Raw genomic sequence first — 24,129 nt, 5'->3', positions numbered from 1 at the left:
ACATGGGAGACCTAGGCACAAAGCAGCTCTAGACTTGGCACATAGCAGGATCCTGAATCTTAGCAGTTTGACATAATTGTGAAGAACTGATTCTTGTCCACAGATTAGGATTTCAACATGTCATGAGTATGCATCCAGATCTTTCTCTCTGCCCTGCAGTCACTGAAGCAACCTCCCTGGAATATCCATTAAACTTTGTATACAATTGTGGAGATAAATTTTTCCTGGAGGAAAAGTTTCCCCAAATCACATGCAGGGAAGAATAAGAGAAAAATAATGATTTTATAGCTAGCTTATCTGAGTTGATAGAAATATTTAAATGTTTAACATATTTGCTTATGAATCTATGTTTATTTGTGCAACAGGTGGTAAGATAATGTCATATTTAACTTTGACTTCACTTTCTCATTGGCCAAAACCTCTCACACCCTTTTTAAACAAAAAGCTTGCAGTAAAATCCAACATATTGCATAACTAGTCAATGTTACATATTGCTAAGAAAACTTTATTCGGCCAACAGGAAACTCCAGAAATAAAGAGATTTCTTATTTCATTATCAGAAAAGTAACTTGTTCCAGTAACCACAATAAGCAGGCTAAAATGGAAAGATTCAGCTTGGATTGAGGTGGGTGGTCAGAGTATCTTAAACTCAAAACAAGCATATAGTGGTAGAAAAATAATTTAAGAATAAACTTAAGATTTTTGAAGTATATAATGAAATCTCTTTCATCTTTGATAATACTTTGAAATGTGCATCAGAAAATCTAAGGTGCTTAAAACTTTGAAAGACAAGCTGCTGCCAATCGAGAACTCGCTAACAGCTAAATTGGAACCCAAGATTTCATTTTGGCACTTGCCGAGATTGGATGGACTTAGCAGAGGCTGTATCCTGCCCATGACCCAAGTCTTGCTTATTAGAAATCAGGAAAGAGTCATGTTCTCTACTCTCTGGTGTCTATGGTAGACTTGCTTAATAGGAAAAAGACCAAGATACCATCTACCACAATTTGCACCATAAGGCACTTTGATTATCTGCTGTCAATTGCCAAACTTATACTTATTTCACAGAAATAAGCATTCCCAAGAATATGAATTTACATATTAACTTACTTCTCTTTTGCTCAGGACAGATTATTTCAAGACATTTCTATTATATAATTAATTTCTCTTAGTAAATGTTAACTATTGCTGCTTGAGTCAGATTCAGTCTGGAACCACTAAAGGTCATTTAGTTACACAAAAATCAGCTGGGAGCTTTTTCATCACTTTCTCATAGTCTTGCATGTGAGACAGCATATAAATACATGTTGAATAAATGGGAATTTGAAAAATTTTAAAGACTGGCATGGCTTGCTATGGTACTAAGGTTGACAATGAATATTAACTGAATCATAGAATTAATTATAAAACAAATAAAATTTAAGATGCATTTGTCTCTGGATTCCATATGTAATAGATACCCAATATACACTGCTTGAAAGCCACATTTAACCCAGATAAGTCACTTATTTCTTTAAGATAAAGCAATTCTCACGTTCATTGTTATTTTTTGGGGGGTATGGACATTAAATTAACTTCTTTAAATGGATGTGATTTTACTTATAGACAATTGGCTTGGCAATGGTAAGTGATGTTTTACTCCTGTATTTTCTTTATTCCTGGAAATTTGAATTTTTGTCTTTGTTTTTTCATTATTACTGTTAACTCTATGGTAAAAGTATTGGGAATTTTAACAGATAGGCTTTTTCATAAATGTAAACTTCCAACTGTTTTTTAATAAGTATACTATGGAAATCCCCCTCCATATCCCCAGCAAAGAAAACAAAACAAAATATTTTTAATGGGTTCTGCAATTACGAGCATATCAGTAGGCAGAAAGGTTCGTCTCAGATGAAGTGAATTTCTTAATAAACTTTAGTTCTAAGAACTTTCTCTAGCATACACTGCTGCAAATGCTAAATTGATGATCATTCTGCCACTTTTGTTTAAAAAAATGCAGATTATAAACTGCTTTCAGATAACTTTTTAGCATCACCACCCCTGAAAAAAGAGAAAAGACCTAACTGAGTGAAGAAATTGGTTCCTTAAGTTTTGGGTAACATCATAAACATCATGAATCAAAATGAAGAAACTCTGAAACTTTCAGAAAATATTTCAACAGTACAGGGAATATTAGTAAACCTTTAGAACATAATACTATCTAAGAGTACATTTTCCCAAACAATTGTACACAATTCTTGGGCTGAAAATTGTTTCTGATAATTTTCTTCCTAAGCCAGAAAAATGACAAAACATTGTCACTTTCAGATAAGAATATTAAAATGCCAGATATTCAAAAGTATATCTGGTGGTATATGTGTATATATATATAAAACGAAATTGCAGCATTTGCTGGTAAATGGATGGAACTGGAGACTATCATGCTAAGTGAAACAAACCAATCCCCCCAAACCAAAGGCTGAATGTTCTCTCTGATATGTGGAGGCTAACACACAATAAGGGGAGAGGGGGGAAAGAAGAATAGAAGTACTTTGGATTAGATAAAGAGGAATGAAGGGAATGGAAGGGGGATAAGAATAGGAAAGATAGAATTAATTGGACATAACTTTCCTATATGAATACACAACCTGTGTAACTCCACATCACGTACAACCACAAAAATGGGAAGTTATACTATATACTAAGTTATACAACCACAAAAATGGGAAGTCAAAACATATTCTACTGACATGTATAACTAAAAAGAACAAATAAAAAAATTAATATCCACCAAAAGTATACCAATAAGACTTTTATATGAGCCTACAATAAAGTTGGCAATCTTGTTAGAGTTTGTGAAAATCACGTAAAGACAGAAATAGATATTTTATAACAACAATTTCCCTGTCTTTGGAAAGCAGATCACAATTCAGAAAAATCTCAGCTCCAGTCATACAAATTCCAAACTGACACATTCTTGGGTTGCTTATTTAAATGACTATCATGAAGACCTTAGATATTCTTTGACAATCCAGAGAGGAATTCTGTCCTGATAATTTTCTCTTACGTTCATTGTGATATGAAGCCTACCAACTGACAATTAAAACCCTGTCTAGCTTAATGACAATGTCATATTTTCCAACCCAGTGATTGTAATAATCAATAGCATCAAATCCTCCAAATACTGGTAATAGTTATTTATTACCATTAAAACTATTATATTGACAATAGTTATTTATTACCAGAGACTGGAGATAATTCCCCAAACTACATTAAAAGTGACCTGACTCAGCAGCTTGGGAGGCTGAGGAAGAGGGATTGTGAGTTCAAAGCCAGCCTCAGCAAAATTGAGGCATTGAGCAACTCAGTGAGACCCTGTCTCTAAATAAAATACAAAATGAGGCTGGGGATGTGGCTCAATGGGTGAGTGCCTTTGAGCTCAATCCCTCATAACTCCCCGAAAGAAAAAAAAAAAAAAGTGACCTGGGTTAATGTCTGGGAAACCTTATAAAGTGTGATTATAACTTAGCAAGCTGAAATCTAATCAATTAAACAATAACTTGCCTAGCCTAAGACTCTAAACAGGTGGGAATGGTAAGAATGAAATATAACAAAAAGGAAAGAGATGAAATACAATGAGTCTTATACTCTCCAGGAGAAAGTCACTAAATATGGGCATCTCAAGGGAAGGCTGTTCAGCAGGCTTCTGCTTGGGGCAGATTGTTACTGGCCACACCCAGCCTAGATAATGCCTCCCTCTGTCTCCAATCCTCCTCCCTTTGCTTTGATTTCATGCTCTCCAGTTACCTAGCTTCTAGGATTCAATTTCATGCCTGCCCTGACACAAAACAGAGGCATTGTGAAGGTACATATAAATCTCTTTGTCATTGGAGGGGACTCTCTTCTGTTCATAAATTAGTAAACTGGTATCGTAGTTTGTACATAGGGCTTTGGAAAGTTTTGTTAGCTGAGCCAATTCCTTTAATTTATTAGTGTCCTGATAAAATTAAAATTCAAGCCTTGCAACTAGGCTCAGACTGCCCTCGGGATCTTAGCTTGGGTGAAGCGTCCTGGGTAGTCTTGGTCTCTCCAAGTTATTTTCACCTCCATTCTCAAACATAGTCAAGCTTACCTACTGTCTTGCGGCTAACAGCAGCAATCACACAAGATTCTGCGAAGAATTATATTTCTACCCTATAAACAAATAGTTACTAAGCCAATGTTTTCCAAATGTGGTCTAAAACCCCAAAGATTAACATCTTCTAACATTTTTTTTAAGAGAGAGAGAGAGAGAATTTTTTAATATTTATTTTTTAGTTTTCGGCGGACACAACATCTTTGTTTGTATGTGGTGCTGAGGATCGAACCCGGCCGAACGCATGCCAGGCGAATGTGCTACCGCTTGAGCCACATCCCCAGCCCAGCCCCATCCCCAGCCCATAACATTTTATTTTTAAAATAAAATAAATATACCTTATTCATTTCCCTCATTCTAGGGCATGGAAATCTTGAGGATATAATATTAAAAAGGAAAAATAGGGAAAGTCAAAGAATAAATTGTATTTTAATGTATAAACCACCCTAACAAACGTGTATGAATTTCACCATGCTCTACCTACTTCCATAATTCTTAAAGGGGTACCCTAAGGAACTATTTTCAAGATTCACAACCTAGGTAAAAATTGTTGCCACTGTGACTCACTATCAATTATGGTAGTTTGTCACACTCTTCAAGTTTGTCAGGGGGTGGGGAGAAGGCCAAGAATTACTATTTTATTTATATGCCCAGGTGAAACTAGAAGGAAATTTTTTTTTCTTTTTTCTTTTCTTTCTTTTTTTTTTTTTTTTTAAAACTCTCAGCCCTTAAGGCATTTGTTATTTACTAACTACATAGCAGAGGGACAATGCTGTACACAATGAGCAGACCCATCTTTCTGAACCACATATAATCAAATCCAAAAACCAAACACATCATTCCAAATAATTTACCATTTTGTTCTTTCTTCTGGGCTAGGAAAGGGAAAACTTTCCCCTTTTGTTATTTCTCAAGCTTAGTATTTTTCTGGACTAAGAAAAGAAACAAATTTGACTGATTAAATCTGTCATAATGTTTCCATCACTGGGTCAATCCTGTTAATCATTTATTCCTCTCACTTTCAAGAAAACAGATGTTGTTTTTCTGATCCTACAATAAAAGGGAATTTGTTTTGTGTGCCCAGGTGTGTGCACATACACAAGAAGTAAATATAGAAAGCTGAACTTATTTTCGCTTTCTTCTTACATATTCTAAAACCAAAAAATAAATAAAAATACTCTCTCTGGTTTGTAGAACCCAAAGATATTATTTTTCTTTTTGATTTAACATCAATAAAAATAAAATAACATTTAATAAAATCAACCTCATCTCTATCATCTTTTAAAGCTAGCAAAACTCAAACACACAAGTAACCCAGATAAAAACTGAACTGCATGTGAGATGTTCCTAAAATCATCCCAATATATCCCTAAGTTAAGAATTCTGAAGTGATTCTTTCCAAACAATCTCTTGATATATATGTATTTCATGTTTTAGCTCAGAGTAACTCAAGGAAAATAATCATTAAATGTATACTTTCTTGAAAAAAAACCTCAGATATAACCCATTAATGTTATTAACATGAATATTTTATGTAAGCCCAGAGGGGATTAAATTATAAAGATGAGATATTAAACAGTCACACGGAAGGAAAGACTAGAAACAAATTTTCTGAGCTTCTATTTGGTCATTCATTGCACTCAATCTACCAGGTTTTATTTGGAAATATTGTGTGCTTTGATATATTCACTAAAATATGAGTTCTATAATTTTTGGTCTGTTTTGTTTAGTGCTATATTCCTTGTACTTGGAACTAAGTGGCAAAGGGTAGCTACCATAAATATTTGTTGAATAAATGTCCCAATGTCCTAGATAGATGGGCATATCTAACAGGATTCTTAAGGGTTTTTTTGTGTGTTGTTGTTTTCTTTTCTTTTTTTTAAATCATGGACCAAAGTGGTTTTCATTGAAGAAAGCAAAAACTGAGTAAGAGGTTTGACAAAAATGTAGATGGGAATAAAGGAGGAAGGAGGGCAGGAAGGAAAGATAAGGGAGAGGGGAGAAAGAGAAAGTATAAGAAGTTTTTTTTTTTTTTTTTTTTTTTTTTTTTTGTGTGTGTGTGTGTGTGTGTTAAAAAGTTTTTTTTAGACATATGGGCCTTTATTTTTTTTCACTTATTTATATGGGGTGCTGAGAATTGAACCCAGTGCCCATACATGCTAGGCAAGTGTTCTACTACTAAGCCACACCCCAGTCCAAGAAGTGTTTACATATTCCTTTATACAAAATCTGAATGATGACCCTGTAACAAGGCACATCATGTAAAATGTATATAGTATTAGGAAAATATAAATTTACTATACATATGCACTCTTACTTCCTACGTTTTCATCCTTAACTGTTCTCCATAACTATCTTCCTCTTACAGCCCCTTTCTGGCTGCCAATCTATTCTTAAAGGGTTTCTTTTTCAATATGAGTTAAGACAACATTACTCAACAATCCTCCTCATCTTCTGTATCTCTATATCTGTCCTGCAGATAAGGAGAGGAAGAGAAAAATTATCCTTAGTACTAAGGTATACATAGGATTATAGGCTTGCTTCTCTTGCAACCTCTTCCTTGAATCCCTTTCTTAAAATTATATCAGGAAAGTTCTCCAAATTTTCATTCTGTCCCTCCAAGAATAGAACTATCATCTCACCAACCTCTGTTTTTCATTTCTTGCCTATATAAATCTTGTGAATCCTGTTTAGGACAGTAAATAACTGTCTGCTTATTTAGGGTTCCTTAAACTTAAATAGGTTATTTACATCTTAAAGGAAGTTTTCAAAGCTGGATGCAATCTAAGTATTTTGTATAGGAATCAATCTTAATTTACTCCCTGAAAAAGAAATAAGAATTTTAAACAAAATGTGCTTCGTAATTTTACATATTAAGCTGCTAATGTAATAATTAGGTAAAATCTGATAATTCAGCAACATACTAATTTAGCATTAATAATGTGTCATAAACACTTCAGACTATCAGAAACTATTTTTTGCTAAGCCTTGATAGTTTGTGCTAAAGAGATACAAGGCTATTGGGTTTCTCTTCTATTTTCCTTTTTTAAAAAATTTGTTCTAATTATAGTTAGACATTACAGTAGAATGCATTTTGACACATCGTACATAAATGGAATATAACTTCTCATTCATCTGGTTGTACATGATGTTGAGTTATACAGGTCATGTAATGATATATGCGCATAGGGTAATAATCCTTCTCTTCCTTATAAGTAATGTACCAATTAATCTTAAAAGTAAATATAGTGGGGCTGGGGATGTGGCTCAAGCGGTGGCGCGCTCGCCTGGCATGCGTGTGGCCCGGGTTCGATCCTCAGCACCACATACAAAACAAAGATGTTGTGTCCGCCGATAACTAAAATAAATAAATAAATAAATATTAAAATTCTCTCTCTCTCTCACTCTCTCTTTAAAAAAATTTTTTAAAAAAAGTAAATATAGTAATAATGTATAATTGAACATTATCTCTTTCAAGAAGGTATCAGCCTTTACCTACTTTATTGAAGAGCCATAAATCTGACTCAATGTGTTCATTCAATTTTTTTTGTTTATTCACTGTTATATATCCCTAATATCCTAATTAAATGAATGAATGAACAAATATTGACTAAGTACCTCTTATGGAACAGGTACTATGCTGGGTTCAGGAATCCAGCAATAAATAAGACCCTGCTTTCATGGAAATGCAGTGTGAGACATTAACGTTTTGCAAGTAAGTATTCAGCCACAATTGTGATAAAAAGTTATAAAGGAAAGTGATAAAGTATATTGAAAATAGGATCAAATATTATTGAGAAGCTGAAAAATACTTTTCTGGGGAACATACTCAAGTTGGCTTCTAAAAAAATTAGCAGAATTTAGCCAAGGGAAGAGAGAAAACTATTCCATACAACAGAAAACAGCATGCATGAAGATCCCAAGGAAGCTAGGTCTGTATTGTGCTCAACAGGTGAAGGAAGATCAGTGGGTATAGAAAGAATAGTTCAAGATGAGGCTGGAACAGGGCGCAAGGCTAAAATTATTCAGGGGTACTATAATTTTTAAAACTTCTTATTTTCTTAATGCCTCAACACCCCACAGCTGTGAGCACCAGGCCCAGGCAACCAATGCCACCAGTGTGATAAGGCCGGTCCCTGTCACAGGTGTCCTTTTTCACCATCCAGTGACCTAGTGACATTCATTTACACTAATGAAATCCCATCATGCCTTTTGCCTGTGAACTCTATCCTGACCTCCAGGAAAGGTATTTGCCCATCAGTTCTTCTTCAATCCCACCTCTCTGCTCCCCACCTGCTTGTTTGAGCCTGATTCCTGGGCATTCCTTCCATCTGGTCTATATGTTTCCCTCTCCTGGGACCTATGAGTACAATATATCTTTTTCACTTTCATGTGCTTCACATCTGACATCATTTTTGAAAAACCCATTTTAGTAATGCAATCATTTTTTACAATGCAAGAAGGGGATCAGTATGTGTCACCCCACAATATGACACTTTGGCATAAGGAATATTTTAAGCTGAAGGTAACTGAGAATCAATAGTTGTAAGCAGAATTCTCTGTGCTCCTCTTGTCAGCTTAAAAATGGGCATAAATTACCCTTTATAAATTTGTCATCCCCACCCCCACCACCAGGAAGACCAGTGACTTACCACCAGAGAAGGAGCATTGACATAAAAATGAGTTGGCATAAACAGGCCAACTGCAATAACATTTATCTTCTATTAGTTCCCCATACATTTCTTAGTCACTTCAGTTTTTCATCCCTTGAACTTTGACTTCCCTTCTTTTTTAAAAAGATATATAACCCAAGACTAATTAGGTTTTTGTGTGTGTGTGTGAAATCCCATGCATGTAACAATTAATAAAAATTATGTGCCATTTCTCCTGTTAATCTACCATTTGTCAGTTTAATTCAAAGGTACCCTTTTGTGGAAGAAAACTTTTCCTACCCAACAAATATTCTGCTAACCCTATTAAGAATTTTAGAATTCATACTAAGAACAGTGGGAACTAAGATTTGCATTTCAGAAATATCTCTCTGGTTATTGGGTGGAGAATGGACTGGATGGGAACCAAAAGGAGGCAGGAAGACCAATTATGGGGAGAGTAGTTTCAAGGTGGGAGATACTGTTGCCTTCGGCTGGGGAGGTATGGTAGAGATGGAGAAGCAGGTGGTCTCAAGATCTATTAAGCATGTATATTTCCAAGGAGGGTGACTGAGTACCAGAGACTAGGGAGAGGGGTTCCAAGATATGATATGAAGGGGCTGTGGCTATAGCTCAGTGGTAGAACATTGCCTAGCATGTATGAGGCCCTGGGTTCAGTCCCCAGGACCACATAAAACTAAATAAACAAAATAAAGGTATGTGTCCATCTAAACTAAAAATATTTTTTAAAAATATGATATGAAGAAATTTGATACCATCCCATTTGTTAATTCTTGGCATTGTTTCCTGAGCTGCAGGAGTTTTTTGGGGTGGTGGTGGTGGTGGTGTACTAGAGATTGAACTTTGGGGCTCTCAAACACTGAGCCACAACCCCAGCCCTAATTTGTACTTTATTTAGAGACAGGGTCTCACTGAGTTGCTTAGTGCCTTGCTTTTGCTGAGCTGGCTTTGAACTTGTCATCCTCCTGCCTCAGCCTCCCAAGCCACTGGGATTACTGCCACTGCACCCCAGCAGGTATAAGGATCTTATTAAGAAAGTCATTGCCTCTGCCTATATTTTGGAGTGTTGACCCTAAATTTTCTTCTAGGAGTTGCACAGTGTCTGGTCTAATTCCTAGGACTTTGATCCATTTTAAGTTGATTTTTGTGCAGGGTGAGGGTGGGAGATAAGGATCTAGCCTTCTACATAGGGATAACCAATTATCCCAGCATTAATTATTAAAAAGCCTATTTTTTCTCCAATGTGCTTTTGGCACCTTTGTTAAGGATCAAATGACTATATCTGTGTGGGTTTGTCTCTGTCTCTCCTATTTTTTTTTTTGTATTGGGATTTTTTAATTGATTTTTTAAAAAAAATGACAGCAGAATGCATTCAATTCTTTTTACATGCATACAGCACAATGTTTCATATCTCTGGTTGTATATAAAGTTTGTTGATACCAATTCACATCTTCATGCATATATGTTGGATAATGATGTCTATCACATTCCCCCATCCTTGCAAGTCCCCTGCCCCCACTCCCTTTCCCTTCCACCCCTCTGCCCTATCTAGAATTAATCTATTCCTCCCATGCTCCCCCTCCCTACCCCACTATGAGTCAGCCTCCTTGTATCGGAGAAAACATTCGGCATTGGTTTTTTGGGGGAATTGGCTAACTTTGTACTGGGGATTTTTTAAAAAAATTTTTTTAGTTGTAGACAGACACAATACCTTTATTTTATTTATTTTTATGTGGTGCTGAGGATTGAACCCAGTGCCTCACATATGCTACGCAAGTGCTCCACCACTGAGCTATAACACCAGGCCTGTACTGGGATGCTTTACTTACTGAGCTACATCCCCACCTTTGTTTTTAAATTTTAAGACAGGGTCTCACTAGGTTACTGAGACTGGCCTCTACCTTATGATCCTCCTGCCTAAGCCTCCTGAGTTGCTGGGATTATAGGTTTGTGCACCATGCCCAGCTATGTCTTCTATTCTGTACCATCTGTCCATGTATCTGTTTTCATGTTGAAAATTTTTGTTACAGTAGCTCTGTAGTATAGTTTGAAGTCAGGTATTGTGATGCCTCCAGCATTGATTTTTGGCTTAGAATTTTTTGGTTATTTTGGGTCTTTTATTCTTCCAAATAAATTTTGGGACTTAAAAAAAAAAATCAAACCAGGGATTGAACCCAGGGGCACTTAACCAATGTGCCACATCCCTAGTCCTTAAAAAATTATTTTTTCCCCAGACAGTACCTTGCTAAGTTGCTTAGGGCCTCTCTAAATTGCCAAACATGGCTTCAAACTTGGGATCCTCCTTCCTCAGCCTCCCAAGTGTCTGGGATTTCAGGCATGTGCCACCACAGCTGGCATTTTTTTTTTTTTTTTTAGTTTTGTGAAGGATATCATAGATACTTGGATGGGAATTGTGTTGAATCTGTATATTCCTTTTGGAAATCTGGCCATTTCAACAATATTAATTCTGCCTATCTCTGAACATGGGAGATCTTTCCACCTTGTGTCTTCTTCAATTTCTTTCTTCATGGTCTTTGGTTTTTATTGTAGGAGTCTTTCACCTCCTTGGTTAGATTTATTCCTAAGTGGGTTTTTTTTTGAGGTTAATGTAAATAGAATTGTTTTATTTTTCTTTCTTAGCAGAAAAGTTATTGGTGTATATAAAAGCTGCTGATTTTTGTATGTTGCTTTTGTAACCTGCTACTTTGTTGAATTTATTTATTAGCTCTAGCAGTCTTCTAGGGGATCTTTTTGGATATACTAAGTATAGGATCATATCATCTGCCAACAATGATAATTGAATTCTTTCTTTCATATTTTTATTCAATTTCTTTCTTTCTTTTGCCTAACCTAATTGCTCTGTAAAATTTCTCCATTATATTTTATAGGATTGTTAAGAATGGACATAATCGTCTTATTCTGGATTTTAAAGGAAATGCTTTCAGTTTTTCCCCATTTACTATGATGTTGGATTTGAGATATATATATATATATATATCCTTCATTATGTTGAGTTAGATTCTTTCTATTCATTGTTTCTTCAGTGTTCTTATCATAAATGGGTGCTGAATCTTGTTGAAAGTCTTCTCTGCATTTATTAACTACACAATTTTTGTGCTGAGTTACATTTATTGATTTGCATATTAAACCATCATTGTGTCCCTGGGATAAAACCAACTTGGTCATGTTGTGCGTCTTCTTAACACATTGTTGAATATGATTTGCTAATATTTTATTAAGGATTTTTGCATCTAAGTTCATCAGGGATATTGGTCTGTACTTTTCTTTCCTTGATGTATCCTTATCTGGTTTTGGTATGAGGGGGATACTGGCTTCACAGAATGAATTTGGAAGTGTTCCATCTCTTTCTATTTCATGGAATAATTTAAGAGGCATTGGCATTAATCTTTTTTAAAGGTCTTGTAGAATTTAGCTGAGAATCCATCTGGTTCTGGACTTTTCTTTGTTGGAAGGCTTTTTATCGCTGCTTCTTTTTGTTAAGTTACTGGTCTGTTTAGGTTTTCTATGTCCTCTTGATTCAATTTTGGCAGGTCATATGTGTCTAGAAATGTATGTATTTCTTCTAGTTTTTCCAATTTATTGGAGAATGTTTTCAAAATAAATCCTAATGATCCTCTGAATTTCTGTGATGTCTATGGCAATTTCTCCTTATCCATCTATCTAATTTTATTAATTTGGATCTTTTTTTTTCTTTTGGTTAATTTAGCTAAGTGCTTCTCAATCTTGTTTTTTTTAAAAAAAGACAACATTTAAAATTTTCATTAATCCTTTCTATTTTTTAATTCTCAATTCCATTGATTTTGGCTCTGATTATAATTATTTCCTTCCTTTTATTGGTTTTGCTCTTGATTTTCAAGGGCCTTGAAATATATCATTAGGCTATTTGGGATCTGGTTTTCTTATGTAGGGGCTCATAGATATAAACTTATAATAGCTTTCATAGTGTCCTGGAGCTTCTGATACGTTGAATCACTATTCTCATTGGATTCTAAGAATTTAAAGTTTCCCCTGACTTCTACCATTCATTCATTCATCATTCAAAAGTGTATCGTTCAGTCTTCATGTGTTTATAATATTCCTGTAGGCTTTTTTTGGGTTTTGATTTCTAATTTCAAACTATTATGATCCAAAAAGATGCAAAGAATTATATAAACTTTGTGTGTTTTTTTTTATTTGCTAATAGTTGCTTTGTGACCTAAAATAGACCTAATATGTTTTGGAGACTGTTCCATGAGCAGCTGAAAAGAAAATGTATTCAGTTGTTGTTGAATGAAATCTTCTATAGTTATCTGTTAAGATCATTTACTTTACAATATTTGTTTAAGTCTGAAGAATCTTTATTGTGTTTTATGTCTAGAAGACCTATCTGTTGGTGGAAAAGGCATGTAGAAATCAGACAGTATCATTGTACTGGGGTCTATCTGAGGCTTTAATTCAAGTAGTGCCTGTTCTATGTAATTAGTTGCACCAATTGGGGCATAGATGTTTATTATTGTTACACATTCCTGTTGGATTGTTTCCTTTACAGTATGAAATGACCTTTCTTGTTTCTTCTAATTTTGGCTTGCAGTCTGCTTGGTCAGATATGCAAGTAGTAACTCCTGCTTGTTTAGGGGTTCTATTTTTATGTTATATCAATTTCAACTTGCCCATGAGTTTCTTACAAACAGAGCTGGTTTTTGTTTTTTAATCCATTCTGCCAGCCTATGACTTTTTAGAAAAAAAATTTTTAGTTATAGATGGAAACAATGTCTTGATTTTATTTATTTATTTTTTTGTGTGGTGCTGAGGATTGAAACCACTGCCCCAAGCATGCAAGGCAAGCAAACTCAACTGCTGAGCCACAACCCCAGCCCCCCAGCTTATGACTTAATTGGAAAGTTGAGATCATTTACATTCAATGTTATTAAAGGGTTATCTATTAATTCCTGCCATTTTGATTTATTTCTAATGTTTAATTTGGTTCTGTTTCTCATTTGTTTAGCTTCTCCTCAAGTGAGATTTAGCTAATTGTCAGCTATGGGTTTTATTTTTTATTTCTTCTATGTAAAGTATTAAGTATCTTCTGTAGTGCTAGCTTAGAATTCATGAATTCTTAGTTTCTGCTTATCTGGCAAGGTTTTTATTTCTCCTTGAATTTTGAAGAATACCTTTGCTGGATATAGAAGTCTTGTTTGACAGATATTTCATGGCTTGGGACACATAATTCCAAGTCCTCTTGAATTTTAGATTTTGTGCTCTGAAATCAAAGTAATTCTGACCCTAAATGTGACCTGAAATTTTTCTCTTGAGGCTTTTAAAATTCTATCCTTGTTCTGTATGTTAGGCCATTTAATTATAATATGACATGGAGAGATTCTTTCAAAATCTTGTCCATTTGGGGTTCTGAATGTCTCCTGTCTGAATTCCATTCCCATTTTTGAAATTTTTTCTTATATTATTTCTTTGAAGAATTTATCCATGACATTAGCCTGTAGCTCACTATCCTCTTCAATTTCAATGATTCTTAAATTCGTTCTCAATGTTTTCCCAGAGTTCTTATACAATCTGGTCACGGTTACTTATTTTCTTTTCTTTAATACTGTTTGAATGTTCAAGGCTGGCCACTTTATCTTCTAGCTCTGAGATTTCATCTTCAGCATGGACTACTATAGTGAACAGATTTTCAACTGAATATTTTATTTGATTTATTATACCTTGCATTTCCAAGATTTTTATTTGGTTCTTTTTCAATATTATTTCCTTACTGAATTTCTCATTTGTATCCTGTAATGACTCGCTTAATTCATTCAGTTGTTTTTCTGTGTTCTCTTGTAATTCATTGATCATTTTTATAATTATCCTTCTGAATTATTTATCTGGTATTTCATCTACTTCAATATCTTTGCAATCAGTTGATAGTAAATTATGAATTTTATATTTCATATTTCTTAGATTACTGTGTTGGGTTTTATATACATGCTGGGATGTAATTTCTCTTCCACTCTTACTTGTGGGCCTTTTAAAGACATAACCTTCTCAGGTTGAAGATTACGGGATTGCAATTGAGATGCTTAGCCTTTGTGCTGATTCTGTTTTTGTTGCAGAGTGGATGTCCATGAGTGGGGCCTAAGGACTTCTCCAGTCATTCATTCCTGGGACCTATAAGCTGGGGGTTTTGTCTCTTCTTTGTGTATTGCTGAAGTTTGAATGTGGTTAATTTGTGTGTGAATCAAGGTGAGCTGTCCCTTGACTGGGTTTAGTTCAGCAACAGAGTCTTTACCCTGTGAATTTTTAGTGTCCCTATAAATTTGCAGCACCTCACAGAAAAGGGGAAAACAACAGCGACAACTATAACAAACCAATACAGCATTAAAAAAATACCTACTATAGGTGCCTACTATACTAATATCTTCTGCACTAATTACCACAAAAACAAGAATGTTCGGTGTCAACAATAGTCCAAATCAATAACAATACAGATGAGAACTAGATCTGACATTAAACAGTGGATGTCAACTATGCCATCCACAGTAGTAATAACTGCAAAAACTTGAATGGTGGGAGCAGGCGTTATATAAACCAAATAATTCTAAAAGATGGTAAAAATGCAGTTCATTAAAATGGGATAGGAAAGAAAAAGAAAGTTTAGAATGTTCAAAATGTGAGTAATGCAGAAGAGATGTAGCAAGTGATGGCCATAAAGAAGGAGGAAAAAAAAAGAAAAGGAAAAAAGCAAACTAAAGGGAGAGAGAACAAGAGAATTTTGCTGTTAGGAGAAGAAAAGAGATAAAGAGAAATATGCAAACAAACAAAAAAGCCTAACCCTCAAAAGACAAGGAAAATATTTTAAGATGCTAAAAATGATAAGAAACTACATAATACACACACACACACACACACACACACACAGAGGAAAAAAAGACTCTTCTTTTTTTTTTGTACCAGGGATTAAGCACAGTGGGTATTTAACTACTGAGCCCCATCCCTAGTCCTTTTTTATTTTTAAATTTTGAGACAGGTTCTCACTAGGTTGTTATTTATAGCCTCTCTAAATTGCTGAGGCTGGCTTTGAATCTGCAATCCTCCTGCCTTAGCCTCCTAAACCTCTAAGATTACAGGCATGTGTCACCACATCTAGCTATGAACAAAGATTCTTAATGAAAAAATTAAAGAACTATCTCCACTGAGGTGGTCAAATCTGTCAACAAGGATGGATAGTCACTGCTTCTGCCCAACTTCCTTCTTTCCATTTTTTTCTTGGGCTATGTACCAAGAGACAGAAAACAAGGGCTGAGGGGTGCTAATCTCCTCCTCTTTTTCTGTTGCTCACTGAGCTGCTGGCTGTAGTGGCCTAAAACTAAAACTGGTGGAAATAGCTCTCTCTGAGATCCAACATGGCGGCGGGCATGGAGAGATCAAGTCTCTGACCTCTTCAGCTGCGTGGCATAGGGAATCATAAACCGTCTAAATGCTGTTTTCTCAGGATCACTAGGCAATGCTGAGCTGAAACCAGCGGCAACAGGAGTAAACAGTAACTCAGCAGTCAAACAGAACAAGAAGTAACATGAGAAGCATGAAAAAGCAAGGAAGAAAAGGAGTACAAATAATGCAGGACAACCTAAATATTCAGGAGGCCCTACAAGCATCAGAAAAATGGTCAAATAAAGAACTCAAGGAATACTTAGACAGATGGAATGGAACCTTAAAGAGGATATGAGACAGCAAATTCAAACAGTGAAAGAACACATTGAAAATGAATTACATAAACAGATAAAAGAAGAAATTAAGCATCTTTATCAGGAGATAGAGATTATAAAAAAAATCCAATAAAGATTTTAGAAATGAAGGAAACTATAAACCAAATTAAAAACTCAAATGAGAGTATTACTAACAGAGTGGAGCAAGTAGAAGCCAGAACATCAGATAATGAAGACAAAATATATCAACTTGAAAAGAGTCTAGCCAACTCAGAAAGGCTGGTAAAAAATCACGAGAAAAACATCCAAGAGATATGGGATAACATAAAAAAACCAAACTTAAGAGTCATCGGGATAGAGGAAGGTGTAGAGGTTCAATCCAAGGGAATGAGCAACCTGCTGAATGAAATAATTATAGAAAACTTTCCAGAAATGAAAAAGGAAACGGATATACAAATTGTAGATGCATAGAGGACACCGAGCATACAAAATCACAGTAGACCAACACCAAGACACATTGTTATGAAGATATCCAATATACAGAACAAAGAGAAAATATTAAAAGCTACAAGAGAAAGGAGGCAGATTACATTCAGGGGTAAACCAACAAGGTTAACAATGGATTTTTTTCATCACAGACGCTGAAAGCGAGAAGATCCTGTAACAACGTATTTCAAACACTGAAAGACAATGAATGCCAACCAAGAATTTTGTATCCAGAAAAATTAAGCTTCAGGTATGACAACAAAATAAAAATCTTTCATGATAAACAAAAGTTAAAAGAATTTTCAGCCAGAAAACCAGCATTGCAAAGCATCTTGAGCAAAACACTACATGAGGAAGAAATGAAAAACAATAACCAAAACCAACAGTGGGAAGTCTCTCAGTAAAGACAGAGGGTTGGGGGAAAGCTAATCATGGAGAAACAAACTAAATTAAAAAAAAAGAAGATAAATAATCAAACATGGCTGGAAGTACAAACCATATATCAATAATAACTCTAAACATTAATGGCTTAAACTCTCCAATAAAGCGACATAGGCTGGTAACATGGATTAAAAAAACAAATCCAACAATATGCTGCCTCCAGGAGACACATCTGATTGGAAAAGACATACACAGGCTGAAGGTGAAAGGTTGGGAAAAAATTATACCATGTATACGGTCCTCGTAAGCAAGCAGGGGTGGCCATCCTCACATCGAATAAAATCGACTTCAAGACTAAGTTAGTCAAAAGGGATAAGGAAGGACATTATATACTGTTAAAAGGAACCATTCACCAACAAGACATAACAATTATCAATATTTATGCACCAAATAATGGTGCTGCGACATTCATAAAACAAACTCTCCTCAAGTTCAAGAATCAAATAGACCACAACACAATAATTATGGGTGACTTCAACACACCTCTCTCACCATTGGGCAGATCCTCCAAACAAAAGTTGAATAAAGAAACTATAGAACTCAATATCACAATCAATAACCTAGACTTAACTGACATATATAGAATATATCAACCATCATCAAGTGGATATACTTTTTTTCTCAGCAGCACATGGATCCTCCTCAAAAATAGACCATATATTATGCCATAGGGCAACCCTCAGTAAATATAAAGGGGTGGAGATAATACCATGCATTTTATCGGATCATAATGGAATGAAACTGGAAATCAATGATAAAAGAAGGAAGGAAAAATCCTACATCACATGGACAATGAACAATATGTTATTGAATGATCAATGGGTTACAGAAGACATAAAGGAGGAAATAAAAAAATTCTTAGAGATAAATGAAAATACAGACACAACATATCGGAATCTATGGGACACAATGAAAGCAGTTTTAGGAGGGAAATTCATCGCCTGGAAGTCATTCCTCAAAAAAATAAAAAACCAACAAATAAATGAGCTCACACTTCATCTCAAAGCCCTAGAAAAGGAAGAGCAAAACAACAGCAAATGTAGCAGAAGGCAAGAAATAATTAAAAATCAGAGCGGAAATCAACGAAATGTAAACAAAAGAAATAATTGAAAAAATTGACAAAACTAAAAGTTGGTTCTTCGAAAAAATAAATAATATTGACAGACCCTTAGCCATGCTAACGAAGAGAAGAAGAGAGAGAACTCAAATTACTAACATACGGGATGAAAAAGGCAACATCACAACAGATACTACAGAAATACAGAAGATAATTAGGAATTATTTTGAAAACCTATATTCCAATAAAATAGAAGATAGTGAAGACATCGATAAATTTCTTAAGTCATATGATTTGCCCAGACTGAGTCAGGAGGATACACACAATTTGAACAGACCAATATCAATGGATGAAATAGAAGAAGCAATCAGAAGACTACCAACCAAGAAAAGCCCAGGATCGGATGGGTATGCAGCGGAGTTTTACAAAACCTTTAAAGAAGAATTAATACCAATACTTTTCAAGTTATTTCAGGAAATAGAAAAAGAGGGAGCTCTTCCAAATTCATTCTGTGAGGTCAACATCACCCTGATTCCGAAACCAGACAAAAGACACCTCAAAGAAAGAAAACTACAGACCAATATCTCTAATGAACCTAGATGCAAAAATCCTCAATAAAATTCTGGTGAATTGAATAGAAAAACATATCAAAAAAATTGTGCACCATGATCAAGTAGGATTCATGCCTGGGATGCTAGGATGGTTCAATATATGGAAATCAATAAATGTTATTCACCACATCTATAGACTTAAAGATAAGAACCATATGATCATCTCGATAGATGCAGAAAAAGCATTCGACAAAGTACAGCATCCCTTTATGTTCAAAACATTAGAAAAACTAGGGCTAAAAGGAACTTACTTCAACATTGTAAAAGCTATCTATGCTAAGCCTCAGGCTAGCATCATTCTGAATGGAGAAAAATTGAAGGCATTCCCTCTAAAATCTGGAACAAGACAGGGATGCCCTCTATCACCACTTCTATTCAATATAGTTCTCAAAACACTGGTCAGAGCAATTAGACAGACGAAAGAAATTAAAGGCATAAAAATAGGAAAAGAAGAACTTAAATTATCACTATTTGTGGACGACATGATTCTATACCTAGAAGACCCAAAAGAGTCTACAAAAAAACTACTAGAACTAATAAATGAATTCAGAAAAGTGGCAGGATATAAAATCAACACGAATAATTCAAAGGCATTTCCGTATATCAGTGACAAAACTTCTGAAATGGAAATGAGAAAAAACACCCCATTCACAATATCCTCAAAAAAAAAATAAAATAAAATACTTGGGAATCAACCTAACAAAAGAGGTGAAAGATTTATACAATGAAAACTACAGAACCCTAAAGAGAGAAATAGAAGAAGATCTTAGAAGAGGGAAAAATATACCCTGTTCATGGATAGGTAGAACTAACATCATCAAAATGGCGATATTACCAAAAGTTCTCTATAGGTTTAATGTAATGCCAATCAAAATCCCAATGGCATCTTGTAGAAATAGATAAAGCAATCATTAAATTCATATGGAAAAATAAAAGACCCAGAATAGCAAAAGCAACTCTAAGCAGGAAGTGTGAATCAGGCGACATAGCGAGACCAGATTTCAAACTATACTACAGAGCAATAGTAACAAAAACAGCATGGTACTGGTACCAAAACAGGCGGGTGGACCAATGGTACAGAATAGAGGACACAGAGACTAATCCACAAAGTTACAACTATCTTATAAAGGGGCTAAAAGCATGCAATGGAGGAAGGATAGCATCTTCAACAAATGGTGCTGGGAAAACTGGAAATCCCTATGCAACAAAATGAAACTGAATCCCCACCTCTCGCCATGCACAAAAGCTAACTCAAAATGGATCAAGGAGCTTGATATCAAATCAGAGACTCTGCGTATGATAGAAGAAAAAGTTGGCTCCGATCTACATATTGTGGGGTTGGGCTCCAAATTCCTTAATAGGACACCCATAGCACAAGAGTTAATAACAAGAATCAACAAATGGGACTTACTTAAACTGAAAAGTTTTTTCTCAGCAAGAGAAACAATAAGAGAGGTAAATAGGGAGCCTACATCCTGGGAACAAATTTTTACTCCTCACACTTCAGATAGAGCCCTAATATCCAGAGTATACAAAGAACTCAAAAAATTAAACAATAAGATAACAAACAATCCAATCAACAAATGGGCCAAGGACCTGAAAAGACACTTCTCAGAGGAGGACACACAATCAATCAACAAGTACATGAAAAAATGCTCACCATCTCTAGCAGTCAGAGAAATGCAAATCAAAATTACCCTAAGATACCATCTCACTCCAGTAAGATTGGCAGCCATTATGAAGTCAAACAACAATAAGTGCTGGCGAGGATGTGGGGAAAAGGGTACTCTTGTACATTGCTGGTGGGACTGCAAATTTGTGCGGCCAATTTGGAAAGCAGTATGGAGATTCCTGGGAAAGCTGGGAATGGAACCACCATTTGACGCAGCCATTGCCCTTCTCAGACTATTCCCTGAAGACCTTAAAAGAGCGTACTACAGGGATACTGCCACATCGATGTTCATAGCAGCACAATTCACAATAGCTAGACTGTGGAACCAACCCAGATGCTCTTCAATAGATGAATGGATAAAAAAATGTGGCATTTATACACAATGGAGTATTACACAGCACTAAAAAATGTCAAAATCATGGAATTTGCAGGGAAATGGATGGCATTAGAGCAGATTATGCTAAGTGAAGCTAGTCAATCCCTAAAAAACAAATGCCAAATGTCTTCTTTGATATAATGAGAGCAACTAAGAACAGAGCAGGGAGGAAGAGCAGGAGGAAAAGATTAACATTAAACAGAGACACGAGGTGGGAGGGAAAGGGAGAGAAAAGGGAAATTGCATGGAAATGGAAGGAGACCCTCATTGTTATACAAAATTACATATAAGAGGTTGTGAGGGGAATGGGAAAAAAAAGCAAGGAGAGAAATGAATTACAGTAGATGGGGTAGAGAGAGAAGATGGGAGGGGAGGGGAGGGGGGATAGTAGAGGATAGGAAAGGTAGCAGAATACAACAGTTACTAATATGGCATTATGTAAAAATGTGGATGTGTAACTGAGGTGACTCTGCAATCTGTATTTGGGGTAAAAATGGGAGTTCATAACTCACTTGAATCTAATGTATGAAATATTATATGTCAAGAGCTTTGTAATGTTTTGATCAATCAATAAAAAAAAGAAATAAAAAGAAATAGCTCTCTGCAGGAGTTGGCAGGGAGGGTCGGGGGAGGCTGGGGTTGTGGCTCAGCGGTATAGCGCTCTCCTAGCATGTGCAAGGTCCTGGATTCAATCCTCAACACCACATAAAAATAAATAAACAAAATAAATGTATTGTGTACAAATAAAAAATATTAAAAAGAAAAAAAATGAAATAGCTCTCTGCTTCCCTTCTCACCAGTTTAAGGTAGAAGGACGAGAACTAACTTCAATTGGAGTTTTGACAATGCACTACCAGAGTGGGGCTGCTGCAGGTTTGAAGAGGGAAGTTCAGTGACTAGGTCTTAGGTCTAATCAAGCCTTAAGGGCTTTGGTGGGCAGTATCAGTTCTGGAGGGATTAGATGGACATACTCCTAGAGTGCCAATCTCAGCTGGGAGTCTAGACCTCAGGAGACTCCTAGGAATTTTACTCACTGGGACAGGGGAACCAACCCCCAACAGGTTTCACACATGCCTCTGCCCAAGAATACTGCCTTCCACGTTTAGTCCCTGAGTGTATTCACACTTGCCTGTTCAGTTTTTTGACCCTGGTCACATGAGCTGCCAGAATCATGTCCCTATAAATTTTTAGTGAAGAAAGCAAGTTGCACTCCCCTCCATATTTCTGATTTCAGTCCCCTTGGGTACTATCTTCTCTGTGTCCATTTCACTCACATTCTGTTGGATAAACTCTAGGCCACACAATAGGAGCTCTCTGGGACAGTGTGGCAATCTCTTGAGCTACAACAGCAACAAGCCACAATGTGGCCTCCTCAAAATGGCTCCCACCTCAGCTCTCTGTTTGCCAGTTGAAAAAGAGAACACTTTCCAAGCACCAGCTTGTTGTGCAGCCTCTGGGTTAGCTAAGTTCAGGTCGCTTTTCTGTTCTACAGGTTTTCTCAGGCCAAACTTGTCTGTTGTTTCTCTGTATTATCCTTTCCCTCTGTGGTGAAGCAGTGCCACTGCTGCGGCTGCAACTGTCTGGGCTCATGTGTATTCTTGTTCTTTGTTCTATGCTCTGACTACCCAATATTGAATGTCAGTGAATTCTTTCACCCACCTCCCTGAGAAGCTGTACTCCCACTGCTTGAATCCCAAGATATGGAGCAACTGAATATGAATCCTTCCCCCAACTCACTATTCTCAATCTCCCTAATGAAGTGACTTTTAGAAGGTATCTAGAGATTGGGGCTGGTTGCCAGGGAAATTAACCACATGACTTAGAGGTTTGGTACTTCCAGTTTCACCTCCTGACTTCTGGGGAGAGGAGCAGGACTACAGATTGAGTTCAATCGCCAATTGCTAATTACTAATCAATCATGTCTACATAATGAAGTTTTCACAAAAGCCTGGGAGGGTTCAGGGAACTTCTGAGTTGGTGTTAACAGTGAGGTGTTAGGAGGGTATCCCAGAAGAAGCAAGTAGGTTCCACATTCTTACCATATATCTTGCCCCATACATCTCTTCTATGAATATTCCTGAGTCAGACCCTTTAAAATAAATTGGCATGTAAAGCATTTCTCTGAGTTCTGTGAAACATTCAAACAAATTATCAAACCTAAGGAGGGATCACAGGAAGCTGCAATTGGTAGCCAAGTTAGACATACATGGTAGGTAACCAGTGGACCCACCATTTGTGATTAGCACATGAAGTACGCTGATTCCGAAGAAAATAAATCCTTAACCTGTGGTGTCTATGGTAATTCTGGGTAATTTCACAATTGAGCTAAATTTTAGGACACCCAGATGGTGTCCACAGAGAAGTGAAAAATTCCTTGTGTGGGAAAACCACACATTTAGTGTCAGAAGTGTTGCAAGAATACAGTTTTTTTCACTGATAAGGTGACTGTTAGGATTCTGGGATGACCAACCAGGTACATGATAGTACCTTTTACTTAGAAGGGGGAAAGAGAAGACCAATTTTGTGAAGGAATGTGAAATAAAAAGTTTGGCTTAGAACACGTTCAAGAAAAGATGTTCACATTAGCTATACGATAGTGGAATTCCCACCAGATTTGGGTAGAGATAAAAATTTGACTGCCTTTGGTCAACAGATAGCATTTGAAGCCATGAAAATGAATAAGGTTGACCAGAGAGACAGTGGTGTGAGAAGATGGCCTAGGGATAAGTCCTAAAGCACTTCCAGTTTTCAAAGGTCATGTTCTTGAAAATGAGCCAATAGAGAAGGATGAGTTAGGTGCTAAGAAAATAAGCAGAGCATAATGATGTGATAGTTAAGGGAAGAGATGGTTTCAAGGCAGGAGAGATCTACTGTTCAGAAAGCTGAGGAGTAATAAAGAAAAACAGCTATGGCATTTGTTAAGACTTCATGAGTTTTAGTGGAGTGGCCAGGACAGAAGACTGAAGAGACAGGCTGGGGACAGAGCAGTTAGAAGTTATCTA

Source organism: Callospermophilus lateralis, chromosome 3 (genome assembly GCF_048772815.1).
Source record: "Callospermophilus lateralis isolate mCalLat2 chromosome 3, mCalLat2.hap1, whole genome shotgun sequence".
NCBI classification, from domain to species: domain Eukaryota; kingdom Metazoa; phylum Chordata; class Mammalia; order Rodentia; family Sciuridae; genus Callospermophilus; species Callospermophilus lateralis.
This window is presented reverse-complemented; position numbering follows the sequence as displayed.